Source organism: Heloderma suspectum, chromosome 5, assembly GCF_057233095.1.
Source record: "Heloderma suspectum isolate Gila_16-S chromosome 5, 16-S_ref, whole genome shotgun sequence".
NCBI lineage: Eukaryota > Metazoa > Chordata > Lepidosauria > Squamata > Helodermatidae > Heloderma > Heloderma suspectum.
The window spans coordinates 132,531,140-132,553,086 of NC_139462.1; the positions used below are offsets into that span (position 1 = coordinate 132,531,140).

Sequence of the window (21,947 nt, forward strand, 5' to 3'; positions counted from 1 at the left end):
CCACCTCCTAAGGACCTTTGCAACAGCATATATTTATATATTTACTCCCCCGCCCCCAGCTCCACCAGAAGAACCCCCCTCCTAAGCTAGTAGTAGTAGTAGGATTTAGTATTGCAAGGAAGGGCCCAGCGGCCTTTCTGTAGCCCCCCCCCCCCCCGAATCCTTGCTTGTGTCTCTTTCTCTCTCCACTTCTGCTTTACAGGTGGCCAGCTGTAGTTGGAAACATTATAGAGATTTACCTCACAGGTTATGAAGGTCTGAGACCTACAGAAGCAAAAGGAAAAAAAGGTCAGGCTTAGAGGCCTGGAGTTTTCTTTTGGGAGAGGGTAACCCTGAGAGGAATAGTTTCATTTCTCTGGTTGTGTCAGGTTCATTTCTCCACGTTAAGTTTCATTTCTTCACGTTTGAAGCAGTACTTTTGGTTTTGAGGGAGAAGGATATATAAAGAGAGGGGAAAGCCAGCAAGTGTCAGAAAGACCAGGCTGCAGCAAGAGGAAGAGACAGCCTGAGCCTGAAGTGAGAACAGAGCCTGAAGAGAGAATAGGAGGAAGCAGCCTGAAAAAATCTAAGTGCAGCTAGGGTAAAAGAACTTGCATTTTGCAACTTTTATTTTCTTTTAAGGCCTTTTGTATCACTGAGCTCTATGGTGTAAATAACTTAATTGTAACTTGCTTGCTTTAAATTTACCAGTAAAGTGGGGTTAAACCCTGTGTCTAGAGTGTCAGCTACCCCACATCTACAGGGAAGGGGAAATTTAAAAGAAGGAAGGTGGGACTCTTAAGGAGGCAAGACGTCCTTAAGGGGTTGCTCAGGGGGTCCAGGTCATAACTGGAACCTTGACACAGGTCTTCTGTTAATTGAATGCAAAGAAAAGTACATGATGATGATGATGACAATAAATTGTTTAGCACTTCTGAGTGTTCAAAGCACTTACCGTATGTTATCTCAGAAATATTTACAACAACCCTGTCAAGAAGGCCAGTATTATTATTCCCATATTGTGGATATGGAGGAGGGCTGTGAAATAGCGATGTGAAACAGTGATGACTGGAAGAGAAGGGGAAATAATAATACTGGTCTACCTTACAAGGTCTTTGTAAAGATTTACCAGATAATTGACCTGAAGCACTTTGAAGATTGACATGAGCTATATAAAAGCTTGGCCAGACATTTGTCCATGTCTCTGAGCGCAGCTTTCTGGCTTTCGTGGCATGGCTTCATACATGTTTGAAGAGCTACTTTCTGGAGCATTTCACAGGCGTTCTTGTAATCTCATGGAGTGTACGTCGGGGCACGAGGTTAGGAAATGAGACAAGAAACACAATACTATTTCTCCCACCGGGGATCTCTCCTTTTTCGCCTCCACTGTTTACAACTAGTAATGAATCAATTGGTTTACTTTTCCAAATACTCCAATTGCACCATGAAAGTTGGGGCTTAGAGAGCCCACAGACCCTTAGCCAGTAATCTTGCTTTCTGCCAGGGATTGTCCTCATAGATGCTCTTGGGCATCGGAGCAGAGGAGTGGTGCTTGAAAGCAGTCGGTCTGATCAGTCTTTGGTGCTTGGCTTTTAAGTAGGATTATTGATTTATTTATATTGATTTATTACATTTATATCCCACCTTTCTGCCACTGTGGAACTCAAGGTGGCTACATATGGTTCCCAGGTGGTCTCCCCTTCAAGCACTGACCAGACCCTGACCTGCTTAGCTTCAACAAGGTGGCGGCCTCATGTGCCTTCCGACCATGTCTTGGGATTAGCACTTAGACCATCAAAGCAAGCTGTCAAACAGCCCAGGGGGCAGAAGGGAATGCCCGGACACTCTTTTTTCCCGCACATTTTGCAAACAAACCAATTCTCCTTTTAAAGTTGCTCACAGTTCCAGCTAATGGGGTGGGGGGAGGAATTTTCTAAAGTTCCCCACTTTGCTATCATCGTTCTCTCCCAGCTTTTGTGCATTCGCCTCACCAGTGCAGGCTGGTGGCTCCTATGTCAGTGGGGTGCTGAATCTGCTCTGGGTTTCAATCAGAACTCTAAAGGAGCTATCCAAAGTGCTGAACCCATTTTGGGGATAGGGTTAACCACTTGGGATAGCTCTTTTTAGAGTTCTGACTGGTTCTGACTGAAAGTCAGAGTGGACTTTTTTCTGTCTAAACATGCATAGGATTGCAGCCTTAGCCATTAACCTAATTCAGCCTTCCCCAGGCAGCTGGGGGATGCTAGGAGTTGTATTCCAACATATCTAGAAGGTACCAGGTTGGGGAAGGCTGACTTAATTTCAACTGAAACTAATCCAGTATTTATGAAGAACTATCCTCTTCTAAGAAATTGGATGCATACTGGGTTTCTCACTTGTAGAGAAAGCCGCTCCACTTGTCCTGTGGTTGATACACGCTTCCTTGACTTCCTTACAAGTAGCTGCCAACACCCCCTCAGGTGAGTGAGTTTGATAACATTTTTGTACCAGGTGAAGGTTTTTTATTTCCCAGACTTTTTAGGTCTTAGATCTTTTTGTATTAATTCTGTTTTTATGTTGAGACATTTTGACCCCTCTGTTGTTGAAGTATTTGACCTTTATTGATTTTAAAACATTTTTGTAAGCTGCTCGGAGTCTTTATTGACAAAGGGTGGGATATTAAATACTTATTAATTTATGTTCCCCTTCATGGATCACTGCCTTGTTGTGGCGAAGGGGCTTGCGTAACTCAGTGAAGCCATAAGCTATGCCGTGCAGGGCCACCCAAGACGGACAGGTCATGGCAGAGAGTTCTGACAAAATGTGGTCCACTGGAGAAGGAAATGGCAACCCACTCCAGTATTCTTGCCAAGAAAACCCCATGGAACGTATCACAAGGCTAAAAGATATGACGCCGGAAGATGAGCCCCTCAGGTCGGAAGGTGTCCAATATGCTACTGGGGAAGAGCAGAGGGTATTTCCAAGTAGCGCCAGAAAGAGTGAAGCGGCTGGGCCAAACCCGAAAGGACACTCAGCTGTGGATGTGTCTGGTGGTGAAAAGAAAATCCGATGCTGTAAAGAACAATATTGTTTAGGAACCTGGAATGTCAGATCAATGAATCAAGGTAAGCTGGAGGTGGTCAAACATGAGATGGCAAGATTGAACATCGACATCTTGGGAATCAGCGAACTCAAATGGACAGGCATGGGCGAATTTAATTCAGGTGACCATCATATCTACTATTGTGGGCAAGAATTTCTTAGAAGAAATGGAGTAGCACTCATAGTCAACAAAAGGGTGGGAAAAGCAGTACTGGGGTACAATCATAAAAATGATAGAATGATCTCAGTACGAATCCAAGGCAAACCATTCAACATCACAGTAATTCAAGTCTATGCCCCAACCACTGAGGCCGAAGAAGCTGAGGTTGATCGGTTCTATGAAGACCTACAACACCTTCTAGAACTAACACCAAAAAAAGATGTCCTCTTCATCATAGGGGATTGGAATGCTAAAGTAGGAAGTCAAGAAATCACCGGGATAACAGGCAGGCATGGCCTTGGTGTACAAAATGAAGCAGGACAAAAGCTAATAGAGTTTTGCCAAGAGAACATGCTGATCATAGCAAACACTCTTTTCCAACAGCACAAGAGGCGACTCTACACATGGACGTCACCAGATGGTCAATATCGAAATCAGATTGATTATGTCCTTTGCAGCCAAAGATGGAGAAGCTCCATACAGTCAGTAAAAACAAGACCTGGAGCTGACTGTGGCTCAGATCATGAGCTGCTTCTTGCAAAATTTCGGCTTAAATTGAGGAACGTCGGGAAAACCACTAAACCGTTCAGGTATGACCTAAATCATATACAGTGGAGGTGAGGAATAGATTTCAGGGATTAGACCTGATAGACAGAGTGCCTGAGGAACTATGGACGGAGGTCCGTAACATTGTTCAGGAGGCAGCAACTCAATCCATCCCAAAGAAAAAGAAATGCAAGAAAGCAAAGTGGCTGTCTGATGAGGCTTTACAAGTAGCTCACGAAAGAAGGGAAGCGAAAAGCAAGGGAGAAAGGGGAAGATATACCCAACTGAATGCAGAGTTCCAGAGAATAGCAAGGAGAGACAAGAAGGCCTTCTTAAATGAACAATGCAAAGAAATCGAGGAAAACAACAGAATGGGAAAGACTAGAGATCTCTTCAAGAAAATTGGAGATCTCAAGGGAACGTTTTGTGCAAAGACGGGCATGATAAAGGACAAAGAAGGCAGGGACCTAACAGAAGCAGATGAGATTAAGAAGAGGTGGCAAGAATACACAGAAGAACTATACAGGAAAGATCTGAATGTCCCTGATAGCCATGATAGTGCGGTCACTGAACTTGAGCCGGACATCCTAGAGAGGGAAGTCAAGTGGGCCTTAGGAAGCATTAGTAACAACAAAGCTAGCGGAGATGACAGTATTCCAGCCGAGCTATTTAAAATCCTAAAAGATGATGCTGTTAAAGTGCTGCATTCAATATGCCAACAAATCTGGAACACTCAACAGTGGCCACAAGACTGGAAAAGGTCAGTTTACATTCCAATTCCAAAGAAGGGCAACTCCAAAGAGTGTTCAAACTACCGCACAATTGCGCTCATTTCACATGCCAGCAAGGTGATGCTCAAAATCCTACAAGCTAGGCTTCAGCAGTATGCGAACCGAGAACTACCGGAAGTACAAGCTGGGTTTAGAAGAGGCAGAGGAACTAGAGATCAAATCGCCAACATTCGCTGCATCATGGAGAAAGCAAGAGAATTCCAGAAAAATGTCTATTTCTGCTTCATTGACTATGCTAAAGCCTTTGATTGTGTGGATCACAACAAACTGTGGCAAATTCTTAAAGTGATGGGAGTACCAGACCACCTTACCTGTCTCCTGAGAAACCTGTACGAGGGTCAAGAAGCAACAGTAAGAACCAGACATGGAACAACCGATTGGTTCAAAATTGGGAAAGGGGTACGACAAGGCTGCATATTGTCACCCTGCTTATTTAACTTATATGCAGAGTACATCATGAGAAATGCCGGGTTGGATGAATCAGAGGTCGGAATTAAGATTGCTGGGAGAATTATCAACAACCTCCGATATGCAGACGATACCACCCTAATGGCAGAAAGCGAAGAGGATCTCAAGAGCCTCTTGTTGAGGGTGAAAGAGGAGAGTGCAAAAGCTGGTTTGAAACTCAACATTAAAAAAACGAAGATCATGGCATCTGGCCCCATCACTTCCTGGCATATAGAAGGGGAAGAAATGGAAGCAGTGACAGATTTTACTTTCTTGGGCTCCAAGATCACCGCAGACGGTGACTGTAGCCATGAAATTAAAAGACGCTTGCTCCTTGGGAGGAAAGCTATGGCCAACCTAGACAGCATAGTAAGAAGCAGAGACATCACCTTGCCGACAAAGGTCCGTCTAATCAAAGCTATGGTTTTCCCAGTAGTAATGTATGGCTGTGAGAGCTGGACTATAAGGAAGGCTGAGCGCCGAAGAATTGATGCTTTCGAACTGTGGTGCTGGAGAAGACTCTTACGAGTCCCCTGGACTGCAAGGAGGTCAAATCAGTCCATCCTAAAGGAAATCAACCCTGAGTGCTCATTGGAAGGACAGATACTGAAGCTGAAGCTGAAATATTTTGGCCACCTAATGCGAAGAGAAAACTCTCTGGAAAAGACCCTGATGCTGGGAAAGACTGAAGGCAAAAGGAGAAGGGGACGGCAGAGGATGAGATGGCTAGATAGCATCACCGATGCAATGAATATGAACTTGAGCACGCTCCGGGAGAGAGCGCAGGACAGGAAGGCCTGGCGTACTATGGTCCATGGGGTCACGAAGAGTCGGACACGACTGAACGACTGAACAACAATTTATGTTATTAAAAATATCCTAAAAAATAGGAATGTGGGAATCATATCATCGGGGTGTGGTAGGGTGTGTGTGTGCGGCACAGGAAAATTGTTTTTAGTTATTAATATTGGCCATACGTACAAAATGGAGGTTACATATTGATAGTCTTAGGGTGGTTATTATTTCTTTTGGAAGAGCCTACAAATATAGTGATCCTTCTAGATACATATGTATAACACAGAGATCTTTGTGTCAGGGTAAGGGTAAATCCAAAGTGAATGTTATCATTGTCTATGGAAATTTTACAGGTTTTCAATATCAGCAGGTCTTGGTTGGCTCGCCCTTTGGAGCTGCATGCTCTAATTCATGGTGATGGTGATGATAATAGAACCAGTACTGACAATGAGCATTTTTCTGTAAACAGCGAGCTAGCAGACAGATCAATAAGTGTTGGGCAAGGCAGCTTTGACTCAGTTTGTATTGACTTATTGCTCCTCTGCCCTGCCATGAGTCTCAGAATGGATATGTGTTGTGCCTGAATTATGGTCAGTAGAGTTAATAGATTGTGTTTTATTTGATATATAAAGTCTGATGGAGCCCTACTGTTTAAGAAAGCGGCGGGCAGGGATACAGAAAATGTACTATCTCCAGAGGTGTCAGCCATGCATAAAGATTAATTATACAAAACATGTGAGGAAACAAAAGCAACAATAAATTTATGGTATTATGGCTGCAAAATGCGAATGCAAGAAAGATTGATTGTGCTAAAAGCATAATTTTCAGATCCTGTTAGGCCAGCTGTCCAGTGGTTGAAAGAGTTACGGGGCGCTGAGTAATGATCACACAAGCCTCTGCCACTTGTTGGCTTTTAAAATGTTCATTTATAATATTTACACAGGGGTGAGTGGATTTCCTCTGTCTCATTCCTTTGTTATTCCATTGGTTTGCTCTGCCCTGTGTCCCGCTCCTTCTGAATTCCAGTTTTAACTAGAAGTTAAACTGAATTCCAGTTTTAACTAGGAAGTCTAAAACACTTCCATCCCTTCAATTCATTTATCTCCCCCACCCTGACCCTTTGCTACCAATATGCATTGCACACTGATAACACTGCAAAGAAGCACTCTTGATGCAATTCTACATAAGATTGTCAATGTTCTTGATGCCAGCCTTCCTCAACCTGGTGCCTTCCAGATGTGTTGGACTGCAGTTCCCTTCATCCTCGACCAACACGCTGGTTGGGGATGATGGGAGTCATAGATGTCCATGCTGGCTGTGGTTGATGGGAGTTGTAATCAAAACATCTGAAGGGCACCAGGTTGGAGAAGGCTGCTTTACATAGTGTTTTGCCAAGGTAAAAACTTGTACTCCTGCACAATGATAAAACAACATGCAGAAAGAAGCTCGATATGAATGTATGAATGATGACATAAAGATTTGCTTCTTTGCAGTATTTTGCCAATGCGCGCCTGAGCATCAGTAAATTAGAGAACAGAGACACAAATGAAAGACAGGAATGGAAAGCTGCACTTGTATACATGTTTTGGAAATAAAAATATGGAACAGTGGAGATTTCCTAACAGATCAGTTTTGCTTTGGAAAAGCCCAGCTCATTCAGTACTCTGAATTCCAGGGCAAAGATAATTTTGGAAGCATTCTTGCAATCATGTCTTTTAAGCCAACTGGCTGCTCATTAGAACTTCTGCTGCAAAGTGGCCAGACAACAAAACAAATCCTTCCCTTGGGTGGCTCTATTCCTATAGAAAGATTGTCACAAAGAGTGGGAGAGAGAGAGCGCACAGTAATGCACTGAAATATTGTGTACATGCAGAGTTCTGAATTGTGTTCTGTCCTTTGCCTTCACGTAACCTGGTGATCCCTGTCCAAGACATCTCAGTCCCTTTAGCCATCTATGCTCCAGATGTAATAGATCTTTCTACCTCAGTGGCTGGAACTCCTTCCCAGAATACTTGCATCTTACCCCACCCCCCACTCTTCCGTGAAAGATACATATTTTCCGTGAAGTCTGTGCCTTAACTCCACACTATTCATCCCCATGTGCAACTGCACCTGTTCACATTAATCCGTTCTTCATCTCCCTTTGTTTTCATCCCCATTGTCAAAATGTAGATTGTTTAGGAATATAGGAAACCGCCTTATTCTGGAGTCAGACCCTTGGTCCATCTAGCTCAGGGTCATTTGGATTCTTGTTGCTGTTGCTTATGTCACTCTATACCAGGGGTGCTGCACCTGAAGCCCGTGGGCCAAATCCAGCCTGCCTGGTGTTCCAAATCAGCCCTCTAGGGTTCCCCAGATAATCACGCCCCACATGATGTGACACAGATGTTGTGCACCCTGTCTGTGCAGAGTGCGCTACCTATGTTGTCCCCAGTCACGCCACAAAATGTCACCTAAAGCAAACTGTTGAGGCTAATTTGGAGGGTCCTTTGCAGTTGAAACATAAAAGGAAATTTGAGGGAAGCAAAAGATTTTTGACAAATGGCATTTTTTCCCTCCTTCCCTCCCTCCCTCCTTCCCTCTGGGTGTGTGCGTGTGTGTTTGTAAATCCCTAAGCGGCCAGTGCCACTGAGTTTGATCTACGTCACATTTCAAAGTGAATTTGGAGAGTTCAGTTTGCTTTGGCAAAACATTTGTAGAATTTTGAGGGGAGGAAAAAAGAAAGTTGACAAGATTGGGATGATTTCTCAAGAATTGCAGATATGTACAGTTGTATGACAAAAATTGGTGCATAAGTTAAAATAATGAAAAATGAAAAACATTCATAAAAACAATCCAACAGCAAGTAAAGAAGAAGAATGAGAAACAAAGCCACAATCATGCAGTGACACTCAAAAGTCAAAACCCATTTTTAGCAATGTCAGTAATCTGCTGGAAATGTTTGGCAGCACAGCAGTAAGGCCTGCACTAACTTCCTAAAAACAGAAGTATCCAGCTAGGCCTCCTTTGGCAATGTGTTTCAGAACTATGGCACACAACAGAACCAGACCAACTTCAGGTACCTGCAGAACTCACTGTGTGGTTCCTCTGCTCTGTGGTGCAGACTGCTGAGGGATCAAGGCAGGATGCACACAGGTGCTGCGTGGCAGTGATGGGATGTGCTAAGTCAAGGTGCCATAGCCCCGACTTCTTCATGGTGATCTCGCAAATACCTGTCCATATATGAGAGAGGCATGGTGATTCCTTTCTTAATTGTGACATGACGTGGCATGGAATATAATTTACTTTAATCATCATTGACTAATACCGGCCTAAAAAGACTGTACAGCACAGAGGCTGCTGCTTTAATGGATAAGCTCTTGGCAGGGTGAATCTATTGCAGCTGTACTCCCTGATGAGTGTGCTGCAATGGTGCCAAAACTCTACTTCATAAATTCAGGAGTGGATGGATAACTGATCTTTTAAGGGGGCGATGAGGAAGAGACAATGCAGTGGCATTACTCACGGTAAGGGAATTTAAGGTCCTTTGCCCTGAGTTCTTTGAACAAAACTCACCTGCCATATATGGTGGCCTACCTGGGCATTCATAAACCTCTGGGGGCTAGGTGGCAAGTGCAGGCCTGTCCTAGACCGGTGGCCTACATAGCCACTCGCCACCACAAAGCAACTAAAGTAAGTAGGTTAGGGTGCAATCCTATGGGAATAGGCACCTGCCTCGGAGGTGACCACCTATTCAATGCAGAGCAGGAGAAGCACAGAGGGGATTGTTCCTGCCGCGTTTCTCCTGCCTTGCATTTGCAGCTAGGCAGCTGATATTGGCTGTCTAGCTGCAGGAAGGCAGAGCGGGTGAGGAGGCTGATGGATGACACATAGGATGTGTCATACGGGCATTTCCGCCTTCTCCGCCCCTCGGAATGCCCCATTTTGGCTGGTCCAAGCTCCTCTTCTGAGCGCGGAGCATGGGGCCATTCCGCACGGCCTGCGAGGCAGCGCGGAAGGGGTAGAAGGTGGGTTCTCTGGGAACCGACCTCATAGCACAGGCTCTAAGGTCAGTTCCCAGAAAACCACATATCCTATGGCCGTCTAGCCACTGACTAGCAGCCATAGGATTGCTCCCTTAGAATACTTTCCCTATAAGGAAATTGCAGAGAGTTTGGGAGGTACCACACCATGGTGTAACTTCTCTTCGCAGCTTTCAGACATTAACTATAACATGCTAGAGTGTTGGGTCCTGGGGCAATTGCTCAGATATACAAACTGAATCCCCCACACTTTAATAAATGACTGCATTAATGCCCATCTTAATTAATGCTGACAATCCACATTAATTAGTGCTGATTCTGTTAAGTGCAGTGCTTAGCTTTTCAGTGAATGCTATTTTGCCCTCTTCACTGTTTGGAAAGACACTAGGGACAGAGCATCGCATAGGGTTGCCAGGTGTCTGGGTTTGATCTGCAGTTCTTGGGTTTTAATTTCCTTCTGAGGGTCTCTGGGGGAACGGCTAACATTTCAGTGGGAGGGACCAGAATCAAGGTAGGGGGGTTAGGATTGAGAGTGGCTTCCTGTGACATTTCCTCTGCCCCCTCGATGTCCACCAGCCTTCATTGCACAGCAATAGTTGGAATGGCCATTTATGCATTGCAGAAAAGGAGGACAAAAGAGGATGCAGATTTGCATAAAATTTGCATAGGCCAGCTGACATGTGTAAATTCAAATTTAGAAATCATTGTTATAACCTCAATAGAAGTAGGGAAGACTGTGGCCAGGTGACCCGTGTGCCCGTGTGTGTTCAGTCTGCGGTCCAGGTGCTAACTGTCGATGGGCAACTTCAAGGCCCCTGCTGGCTCTCTCTTCTTATGGCTCTGTATCTTTAAACCAGACTTGGATTGGACAGCCCTCCGATAGAGGACAGTCCTCTGTAAAAGAGGACACATGGCCACCCTAGCATCATTGGGTAGGTACTGAGGCCGCAACATGTCAGGAGGGCCCACCCTGCCTACATCAGTAGCTACCATCACCTGGCACGAAGGAGGAGCTTCTGTCGCTATCGCTTTCCCTCTTCTGTGGTGGTTGCACTGATCCTAGCAGCCATTGCTGTTTGCTAGCTTCACTCGCTCATGATTGGTGTTAGAAGTGGTTGCTTCTGTCTTCCTTCTAGGAGAAGCAGGGGAGGAAGAAAGAAGAGCCACTGCATGCTTGGGGGTGGGGTGGGGGGGCAGATGATACCTGGGGGAGCTCCTTTAGGGCTCCTAAACCCGTAGCTGACGCTGCCGAGGCACCAGGCAAGCAGGGCTTCCCTTACTCCAGTGACATTCTCTGCCCATACGAAGCGCCATCAGGCTGCCAGCTGCCACCACGTCACTTGCGTGCTCCACCTCCTGAATGTCCAGGTATCAGCAATCCTAGCATAGCACTATAGCCAGGGCTGTCTCTATTCAGTGAGAAATCTTACATCCAGGCTATTCAAATTCTGCTCCAAGACTCATTCAATTCCAAGACCTGTCTACTGTCTAAACTGTGCAAATGGAACTGTTTTGCATGATTTATTCTGCAATGTTTAGTAATTTTCATCATTTGTTCTAGTTTTCTTGTCATAGGGAGGGTCACTGTGCTATGGAGGGCATTGAAGCGCCACTCCCAGCCAATTATTTCACTGCTCCTCTGGCTTCTGTGAATTCAGGAATGTTTAGCTGCATGCTTTTAAGTACAGCTTTGTGGCCATAAGGGCTAGAAACCTGCTGTTTCAAAATGAAACCTCAGTTTCTAAGGGTGAAATCCTATGGCTGCTAGTCAGAGGCTAGATGGCCATAGGATAGGTTGGTTCCCGGGAACTGACCCCGCTCCCCCGCCTTGTAGGCAGTGTGGATCAACCCTGCGCTCCGCGCTCATAAGAGCAGCGCAGAGCAGTGAAAATGGGGCATTCCCGGGGGTGGGGCAGGGCAGGGCAGTTGGAAATTTGGTACGACCATCCAGCCGCTGCTTCCCACGCTCCGATGTCTAGCTGTGAAAGCAGGGCTGGGGGAGTGAAGAGGAGATCCGCTCCTCACCACTCACTCCTCCTGCCCTGCAATGGATAGGCGGTTGCCCCTGGGGTCGGAGGTGACTGTTGATCTTGATAGGATTGCTCCCTTAGGAAACTTAATTTTGCACCTGCTACCACATTCTGCACTTTTTTGGTCCTCCTCCAGAACTGCAGCATATCCAATGGACTGAATATAGCTTTCCAGCCAACATATCAGACAGAGAATATGTAGTTTGGCTCAGATACAGAATGTCTGCAGCTTCCCAACACAAAAACAAAAAAGAAGGAAACATAAACATTGCCCTTAAAAAGAACCCCAGGGGAGATATCATTCCAGAGCAACAAGCTGTGTTGGGTTTTTGTCTGTAAAGATTTCCTTAACTTCCAAATCAACGCTCGAAGAACTGCAATTTCAGGCTTCAGAAGGCTGCATATTCACAAAGTCTCCTCCATAGTAATTCAGGGAGAGGGGTGGGGGTGGGGAATCCAGAACTGCTAAGCAAAAAAACTTTAAAAAGAAAAAGAAAAAAGAGCTTACTGTGTTCTAATACTGGCTGAGGAAGGGCAATGGTATTTGAACAATAAATCCACATTAAGTGGTGGGTTTTGAAATATATGTCTACGTAAGCCAGTGTAGTGTCACCATTGGTTATACTAGCTAGGGCTGATAGAAGCTGGTAGGCCAAACATTTGGAGGGCTAAAAGTTGCCCACCCCTGCCCTATAAGATGCCTGGAGCACAGACCTTTTTGGTCATAGAATCATAGAATAGTAGGGTTAGAAGGGGCCTACAAGGCCATCGAGTCCAACCCCCTGCTCAATGCAGCAACCTAAGTCAAAGCATCCCTGACAGATGGCTGTCCAGCCTCCTCTTGAATGCCTCCAGTGTGGGAGAGCCCACCACCTCCCTAGGTAAGTGGTTTCATTGTCGTATTGCTCTAACAGTCAGGACGTTTTTCCTGATGTTCAGCCGGAATCTGGCTTCCTGTAACTTGAGCCCATTATTCCGTGTCCTGCACTCTGGGATGATTGAGAAGAGATCCTGGCCTTCCTGTCTGTGACAGCCTTTCAAGTACTTGAAGAGCGCTATCCTATCTCCCCTCAGTCTTCTCTTCTCCAGGCTAAACATGCCCAGTTCTTTCTGTCTCACCTCATAGGGCTTTGTTTCCAGTCCTCTGATCATCTTTGTTGCTGTCCTCTGAACCCTCTTCAGTTTGTCTGCATCCTTCTTAAAGTGTGGTACCCAGAAGTGGACACGGTATTCCAGATGAGGCCTAACCAGTGCTGAGTAGAGGGGAACTAGTACTTCATGGGATTTGGAAGCTATACTTCTATTAATACAGCCCAAAATAGCATTTGCCTTTTTTGCATCCACATCACATTGTTGGCTCATATTCAGCTTGTGATCTGCAACAATTCAGAGATCCTTCTCGCTTGTAGTACTGTTGAGCCAAGTATCGCCCATTTTGTAACTGTGCATTTGGTTTCTTTTTCCTAGGTGCAGAACTTGGCATTTATCCCTATTAAATGTCATTCTGTTGTTTTCTGCCCAGCGCTCCAGCCTATCAAGATCACTTTCGATTCTGTTCCTGTCTTCCAGAGTATTAGCTATCCCGTCCAATTTTATGTCATCTGCAAATCTGATCAGCATTCCCTGCACCTCCTCCTCCAAGTCATTAATAAAAATGTTGAAGAGCACTGGGCTCAGGACTGAGCCCTGTGGTACCCCACTTGTTACCTCTCCCCAGTTTGAGAAGGTCCGATTGATAAGCACTCTTTGAGTCCGATTCTGTAGCCAACTGTGGATCTACCTGATAGTTGTTTCATCTAGCTCCCTTTTAGCTAGTTTGCTAATGAGGATATCATGGGGCACTTTGTCGAAAGCTTTGCTGAAGTCAAGATATATTATGTCCACAGCATTCCCACAGTCCACAAGGGAGGTGACCTGATAAAAAAATGAGATCAGATTAGTCTGGCAGAATTTGTTTTTGACAAATCCATGTTGGCTTAGAGTCATCACTGCATTGTTTTCAAGGTGCTTACAGATGGATTGCTTTATCATCTGCTCCAGAATGTTCCCAGGGATTGACATCAGACTGACTGGTCTGCAGTTCCCAGGTTCCTCCTTTTTGCCCTTTTTGAAGATAGGGACAACATTAGCCCTTCTCCAATCATCTGGCACTTCACCTGTCCTCCATGATTTCTCAAAGAGAATAGACAGCGGTTCTGAGAGTTCTTCCGCCAGTTCCTTTATTACTCTAGGATGCAGTTCATCTGGCCCTGGAGATTTGAACTCATTCCAAGTAATTAGGTGTTCCTTGACCATACGCCTATCAAGCTCAAGCTGCAATCCTGCCCCTTCAGCTCGTACTTCACCTTTGCCAGGGGGGTCATAGACCCTCTTTTGGGAGAAGACTGAGCCAAAGTAGTAATTGAGCACTTCTGCCTTTTCCTTGTCATCTGTTATCATTTTGCCATCCTTATTTAGTAGCTGAATCACCATGTCTTTCCTCTGTCTTTTACTATGCACATATCTGAAGAAAGCCTTTTTGTTGCTTTTAGCATCCCTTGCTAACCTCAGCTCTTTCTCAGCTTTAGCCTTCCTGACGCCATCCTTGCAATTCTGTGCTACCTGCCTGTACTCTTCCTTTGTTGCCTGGCCTTCCTTCCACTTCCTATATGTGTACTTTTTTGTTTTCAGGCCATCTCTAAGCCTTTTGTGAAGCCACATTGGCTTCTTCTGTTGTCTTCCACCTTTTTTTTCTTGTTGGAATTGTTTGTAATTGTGCCTTAAGAATTCCCTTTTTAAAAAACTCCCACCCATCTTGGACTCCTTTTCTCGTTAGAGTTGCTTGCCATGGGACCTTACTGATCATTGTTCTGAGTTTATTCAAATCAGCTTTCCTAAAATCCAGGGTGTGCGTTTGGCTACACTCGGCTTTTGCTTCCTTTAGAACCATGAACTCAAGTATAACGTGGTCGCTTTCCCCCAGAGTTCCTGTAACTGCTACTTTATTTACTAAGTCATCTCTGTTGGTTGGGATCAAGTTAAGGATACCCGATCATCTTGTTTCTTCCTCTACTTTCTGTAAGAGGAAATTACCAGCAACACAAGTCAGGAATCTCTTGGAGGGGCCATGTTTTGCAGAATTTGTCTCCCAACAAATATTGGGGAAATTGAAGTCCCCCATTACTACTGCATCATGCTTCCTTGAAACATTGGCTATTTGCTTTTCACAAATTTCATCCCCATCTTCTCCTTGACTGGGTGGCCAGTAGTAGACTCTGACCATCATGTTCCTTTTATTCTTTGCTCCATTTATTTTAACCCAGATGCTCTCGATAGGGCTACCAAGCTCCTCCTCCTGTATTTCTGTGCAGAGATATATATTTTTAACATATAGTGCAACTCCATCTCCCTTTCTGTTCCTCCTGTTCTTTTTGAATAAGTTATATCCTTCAATTGTTGTATTCCAGTCATGGGACTCATCCCAAGTTACAGTTACACCTATCAAGTCATACTTTCCCTCCTGTATTAAGAGTTCAAGTTCGTTGTGTTTGTTTCCCATACTCTGGGCATTAGTATATAGACATCGAAGACCATGTGCTTCATAGTCTGGCTTTCTTCCTACATGGGCACTATTAGAGCTGTTCTCTCCAATGTGGTGCATGAGCCTTCAACCATTGTTACCCCCAACTTTGTTTCCCTCCCCCTAGGATTCAGTTTAAAGCCCTCCTGATGAAGTTCTTTATGCTGTGGCCAAACATATTCTTCCCAGCCTTTGTGAGGTGCAATCCATCCCTTGCCAGCAGTCCATCTTCCAGGAAGTATAGCCTGTGGTCCCAGAATCCAAATCTCTCTCGTCGGCACTACCTTCGTAGCCAGTCATTCACCCGGAGTATTTTTCGTTCCCTTTCTATCCCTCTTCTAACTACTGGAAGGATGGATGAGAAAACTATCTCTCATAGCCCCAAAGTTCTTGAGTTTCCTTCCCAAAGCTTTAAGGTCCTTGGTTTTTGGTCTGGGCAGATAGAGATTCTGAGGAGATTCTGAGGAAAGCTGAAGATTGGAGAGAGACCAGAGAGGCTGAGATTGGAGCGAGACCAGAGAGGCTGAGGAGGAAACAGAGAGGAAGAGAGACCAGAGAGACCAGATTGGAGAGACCAAGAGAGTGACCTGGGCCGTGTTTCCATGACAACAGAAGGAGAAGCTAATGGAGGAGTACTGGATTTTTTTTTTTTTAAAAGGAATTGGCTTTGCTGTGAGCAGGGCTCCATGAGCAGATTCTCTGGACCAGTAAAAATTGCTTCACAGAACATACTTCCCAGTAGGGGTGGGGGTTGGAGTGAACGTCATCTGACTGGCAGGGGCTGCTCAACCACTAAGAGAGGCTTCCCCGTCTCTCCTGAAAGTCCAGATGCACCTGCATTTCAGGAGCAAGCCTCACTGAGCACAATGGGAGGTACTTCCGAGTAGACACACATATGCCTGTGCTTAGAAAGGGGGGGGGAGAACACAAAGACAGAAACCAGCCCCCATTTTAACCTGCAGGACCTCATGGACCACAATAGGAGTTACTTCTGAGGAGACACTAATGGGTTTGTTGTGGGAAAGAGAGCAGTAAACACAATGACAGAAACCAGCCCCCATTGTAACCCACAGGGTATCTATAATGAAGCTGTGAAGTACTTACTTCCTAAGGCAATGAATTGGAGCCTTGAGATGGCGCTTAATTGCACTTAAGGAACTGGGCTTTAAAATGTGCCATTTCAATTGAGGGGGAATCTCTGTACTTTCTGATGTGGGCGTTGAGAGGCAAGCCTCATTCAGCACAAAGGGAGTTACTTCTGAGGAGACACTAATGGGTTTGTTGTGGGAAAGAGAGCAGTAAACGCAAAGACAGAAACCAAGGAGAATCAGAGCCTCCAGATCGCAATGTACCATGTCAGTTAAGGGGCTTCTCTCTTATTTTTGTGGGCATTCAGAGGGCAAGCCTCATTCAGCACACTGGGAGGAAACACCCCTTGACTGGGGTCATGGTGAAAGGCTCACTTCTGGGCAGGGCCAGCATACCCGAGCTAAATGCATGGGTTGGGGCATACAACAACTATACTGGGGAGAACCCAACTTAAGGAAAAGAATTGGACTTCAACCAGTCTCAGGAAATCCCATTTTTCCGTGATAAGCTCCGGGATGGCTGCTGGATGGCCACGACGTCATGTATCCCTAAGGACCGCAGCATGCAGCCTGCTCAGAGAAATCACTGGTGGAAACACCCTCCAAGAGAGAGACCAAGAGAGAGCAGATTGGAGAGAGAGCAGAGAGACTGAGGAGGAAACAGAGAGGAAGAGAAACCAGAAAGAGATGAGATTGGAGAGAGACCAAGAGAGGACCAAGAGAGACCAGATTGAAGAGACCAAGAGAGACCAAAAGAGATCAGATTGGAGAGAGACCAGAGAGACTGAGGAGGGAACAGAGAGGAAGGGAGTGGAAAGGGACCATCCAGAGCAGATGGTGGAGGAGGGAGCAAGTGCCTCCCATCTCAGCATTAATTCAGCTCAGCAGCTCCGTCACCAGGGGGTGTGAGAGAGCCTGAGGCAGCTGACACCTGCATCCCAGGACTGTGTAGCCAGAGAGATGTCTGAGAGACTTTGCTCACCTTTACCTAATTCCATTATTGGACTATCCATCCCTTTTACTGTGTTGCTTAGAGGCTTATTTTAAACTGTATACCGACTTAAGTTGTTCCTCTTGCTTCTTCCACTCTTTCCCCCTCCCTGTTAAATAAATTCTAAAGCTTGTTTTTTCCTCATTCTATTACATTGTCCACTGTTGTTTCCCCTCCTTCTGCAGGAAATGTGAGGGCTGGTGGCACTATGCACTATTTTGGGGCCCTGGTGTTCTTCCACCTCATCCATGCCACTACATTTTGAACCCAGGTCTCATAGTTCCCTCCACAACAAGAGGGAACTGCTGAGAGGGAAAGTGGGGAGATTATATATATATATATATATATATATATATATATATATATATAATCTGGTTAAAGAATCTATAAAATTGTAACTCTTGAAAAACCAAGAGGTGTTGCTCTTAACCCCCCCCCCCACACACCTATTTTAATTGCATTTTTAAGGTATCACTGTTCCCTTTTTTGAAGTCAGACATGGCCTAGTTCTACTGAGGTGGTCATCTGTGTCTGGGTTGCACCTATACCAGTTCAGACTGCAGGTGAGGGTTCACATGTAGAATGCTTCTCTGTACAAAAAGATTCCCTGCACATAGAAAACTGGCTTGTCTAGAACCTGTTTCCCTGATATGCTATTTCTCTAGGTGCAGGGAAAAAATGTATGGATGAGAATTCTATCACGTGAGTCTTCACCTGCATTCTGAAGTGGTATTGTCCAGTCACTCCTCAAACTAGGCAATAGAGCTGCCAGTTCTCTGGGTTTATAAATAAAAATCCACACATCTACCCTTGAGTCTGAGATTGTATTATGCAGAAGGTGCTGGTCATTGCATGTGTGAAGTGGCCCTGAGTCTCTGGCTAAAGCAGGCGAAGCAACCATCCGAGCCCAGCATGCCAAGCCACGAAGGAGCTTATTTGCATGTTGGATAGAGTTGTTCATAGATATGTTTTACTGTAACTGTTAAAATGAGCTAAAAAACCAAAAGGCGTGTTTGGGACACTTGGATTTTCCCCTTGTCAGCCACCCACAGTATGGGGGCTGACTGGGTGCTGGCTCGCCCCGACCTAAAGTGTCCCTTGGAGAGCAGGGGTGGCATTTCTGGACAAGAAGAAAGGCCGGGATTAGGAGCTACAGTTTCTGTAGAAAAGAGAATTGGATTAGTTGTATGCTGGAAGTAGTTTCTTGTTTAAGAAAAAGAGTGAAAACCTAAACTATTTCTGTATTGGCAGTAGAGAATTGTTGAGCATTGCTATAGTGTTCCTATGCTGAGTCACTGTTGGCAGAAGTCATTGCTAGGAGGAGAGGTTTAGAGCTGTACTAGTACTGTGGAGCTACCTTAGCAATGCCCATCAGTTTAGAGCTGCAGAGTCTCAGAAGTTCTCTTGCTGCTGCCTGCTGGTGCAAGATATTTCAATGCTCCCCAATCCTGTGTTTACCTTCCTACTGCCACCTGCTGGTTGGGGCTCCTTAATACAATGCACCCCAGTTGCTGCTGCTACCTGCTGGTGCAAAATATTGCAGTGCTCTCAAATCCTTCACTGAGAGGATCTCTACTCATTGGTTGCATCCCTGGACTAACTGTGAGCAAAGCCAAAGGACGCAGACGCCCGTTGGCATATCTGGACCTGGGGACAAAGGGGGATGTGTTGGATTAAAAGGTCTTTGTAATTTTTCTCTATATTGCGGATCTCTTGTTGATTCACTGTAGTTTGTTACCTTGAATAAACACCATTTCTTATACCTATTTCAGGAGTGTGTTGGGGGAAGGTTGCTACTCAAATGTCCAAACTGGAGTCCCAGGTTTTCTGGGCAGGGGCTTGAGCCTGAGTTAAAAAGAAGGGAAGACCAACCCTTAAACACTGAACTCGGCCCTGGGTTACAACGGTATCCTCAGGTGTGTGGGAATGATGGTAGCACTTTATCCCAGAGTACTTCAAGGTGAACATAGGCCTGGTGTATACATGCAGCAGAATGAGGTAATAGACTGTACTGTCCCACTTCAGGTGAGTGGATCACAGTTTTGAATGCCTCCCTTCATAAAAACACAGCACCTCCCGGCAGGTAGGACATTAGCAGAACAGGGAGACACACCGGGTTAGAACCTGTCTCTTAGATGTGCTAGTTTTTCATTTGCTCGGGAGCACTCAAAAATGGCAAACCCACCGGCATGCAGTCTGAAGTGGTATAGTCCACTCTTATCACTCCTTTATTCTACCACCACCTTTTGCTGCATATGTAGAGCAACTGTCTTCAGTCAGCCCTTTAGCAATGGGTAACTTAGCCCAATGTGCATGTAGCCACCTGGTAAGATGGTAGTCTAATGTCATGCCAAGGGTGGATGAAAATGTCACTGTTGCTCCAGATTTTTTTTCCTGGTGTGGATATGTGCATAATTCTTACCATGTGGGAGGATTTTACATATAACTGGCTCAGCAAGCGGTTACAAATGCACCATGACATGTTATCACTTTTTAAACTGTTTTTCTGTCCTTGTCTGGGGTTACAAATCAACCAAAAAGTACTGCTAGAAGATGCATGTCTTCAGCAAATCCTTTCATAGCGGCTAGGATTCAAAAACATACATTGAAGGCTTTTATATGTGAGTGATTTATTGCATGCTCATGATTGGCCACTCATGGACTTTACATGACCCCATCAACCACTAGGACGTCTCCCGCACTTTCCCCCAGTTATCCCGCTTTCAAAAAGATAAGCTACAATAAACCTTAATTGCGCAATATCAGTAGCGTGTAATGCCAGTGTAGCGCTATAATCCAGCCACTAGATGGCGCTGTTTCATTGAACATATAGAGCATTGCCTAGAAAGGAAGTTTTCATTTCCATATCATGTGCTCATTGTCTAAAGAAGCCCGTTATAATTCTGCAAAGAAAATGGAAGCAGAAAGCCCTGGTAAAGTTGTGGGATTTTAGCCTGGTGTAGAAATGCTCTGTAGCCCACTAAGGAATGTCTTTTTCCTCAAGTCTTGAGAAAGCAGCACATCTTTTCCTTAGAGAAGAAATTCTGCATCCCTCTGGAATACCATTTGCTCCCATTGTTACCTAATTACTGCTTTGCTGTGGATGATTATTTCCCACTATAGCTATTAACCTTGGCTTATTTGAGGCTAAATAGTAGTACGCTGGGAATTCTTCATTGCATATATCACACTATGAGAAAACTAGGGCTTTTTTTTTTTTTAAAGCATACTTTATATACTAGGTTATTTCATGAATCTTCTCATTTGCTCTTAAAAAGCAGACTAGGGTTAAATTCTGAATTCATGACATGACTGAGCCCCAGAAATGCAGTCAGTCTTGTTTGTTTCTCAAGCCTGCTACAACTGATTAAGTTTGCTTTGCCAAAATAACTATTGGCCCACAGATGAAATTCACAGTTCTCTCCCTTCTTCCTATGAATTTCATGCAGTCAGTCTCTAATCCACCTCCTCATGCCCATCACAACTATATTCTAAATACAGGGCAGCACACCCAAGGTCATGGCCCTTCATGTATTCATTTCTCTCTATCATTAACCATAGACATTGCTGCTTCAAGGCTGCTTCAGCACCGCCTACTGTCCTAGCATTGGCTGTCCGTGGGCATGTCATATAATGTACAAAAATGGAGGACAGGGAGAGACTAACCAGACAATATGGTCCCCTTACAAAAACGTATTCGACTAAACTTGTAATATGATATCCTCAGGAAGTAAGGACATTAGAAAGAGGGGAGGTCGCAGGAGGGCACCCCAACAACCTGCCTGGCTCCAGCTCCGAACCCTGTTCCCCAGGTTAATTTTCTATTTAATTTTGATAATTATTTCTATTGGATTTTAATTGCTGTGATCTGCTTGGGACCCATTTTTGGCTGAAAGGCGGGATAAAAATGCAATTAATTAAACTAACACACTGCTGCTAATGGTCCATTCTAACATTGTTCCAAACAGTAAAACTGATGGGTAACCAGCAACATAGTCACAAAATATAGTACATACCAAAAGCTGCTCAATCATGATTTCTTGCCATTGAACCTACTATGGATTTGCTCATTCACTTGCTTAATTGTTGAACTGGGATGCTGGCTTTCCAGGAATCCCTGCCCTTTACCTTGCAAGGCCTTATGCATAACCCCAGACTTGTGAAGGCTGGCAAGGGAAGGGCTGCAGATCAGAAAAGAGAGGTGTAACTCAGTGACGGAGCACCTGCTTTGCATGCAGAAGGTCCCAGTTTCAATCCCTGGCATCTCCAGGTAGGGCTAGGAAAGAATCCTGCCTGAAACCCTGGAGAGCTGCTGCCGCCAGTCAGTGCCAACAATTCTGGGCTAGATGGACCAATAAGACTCAGTATGAGACAGTGCCTTATGTTCTTACATCACCAAGAAGCCTGATTGTGCTCTCTCTCTGTGTGTGTGACTCCTGCTGTAGCTTCCCACCCCGA

The 21,947-nt window shown here is 45.0% G+C and overlaps 1 long non-coding RNA gene across 1 annotated transcript in view; it reads left to right on the forward strand.

Annotated features, from left to right (window-relative positions):
- Positions 1-487: 487 nt before the first annotated feature.
- Positions 488-21,947, forward strand: part of LOC146344517 (uncharacterized) — a 76,558-nt gene continuing 55,098 nt past the window's right edge. The window contains exon 1 of the long non-coding RNA XR_014792236.1: positions 488-2,438. This is a non-coding gene — a long non-coding RNA (uncharacterized LOC146344517). The remainder of the gene's footprint in view (positions 2,439-21,947) is intronic.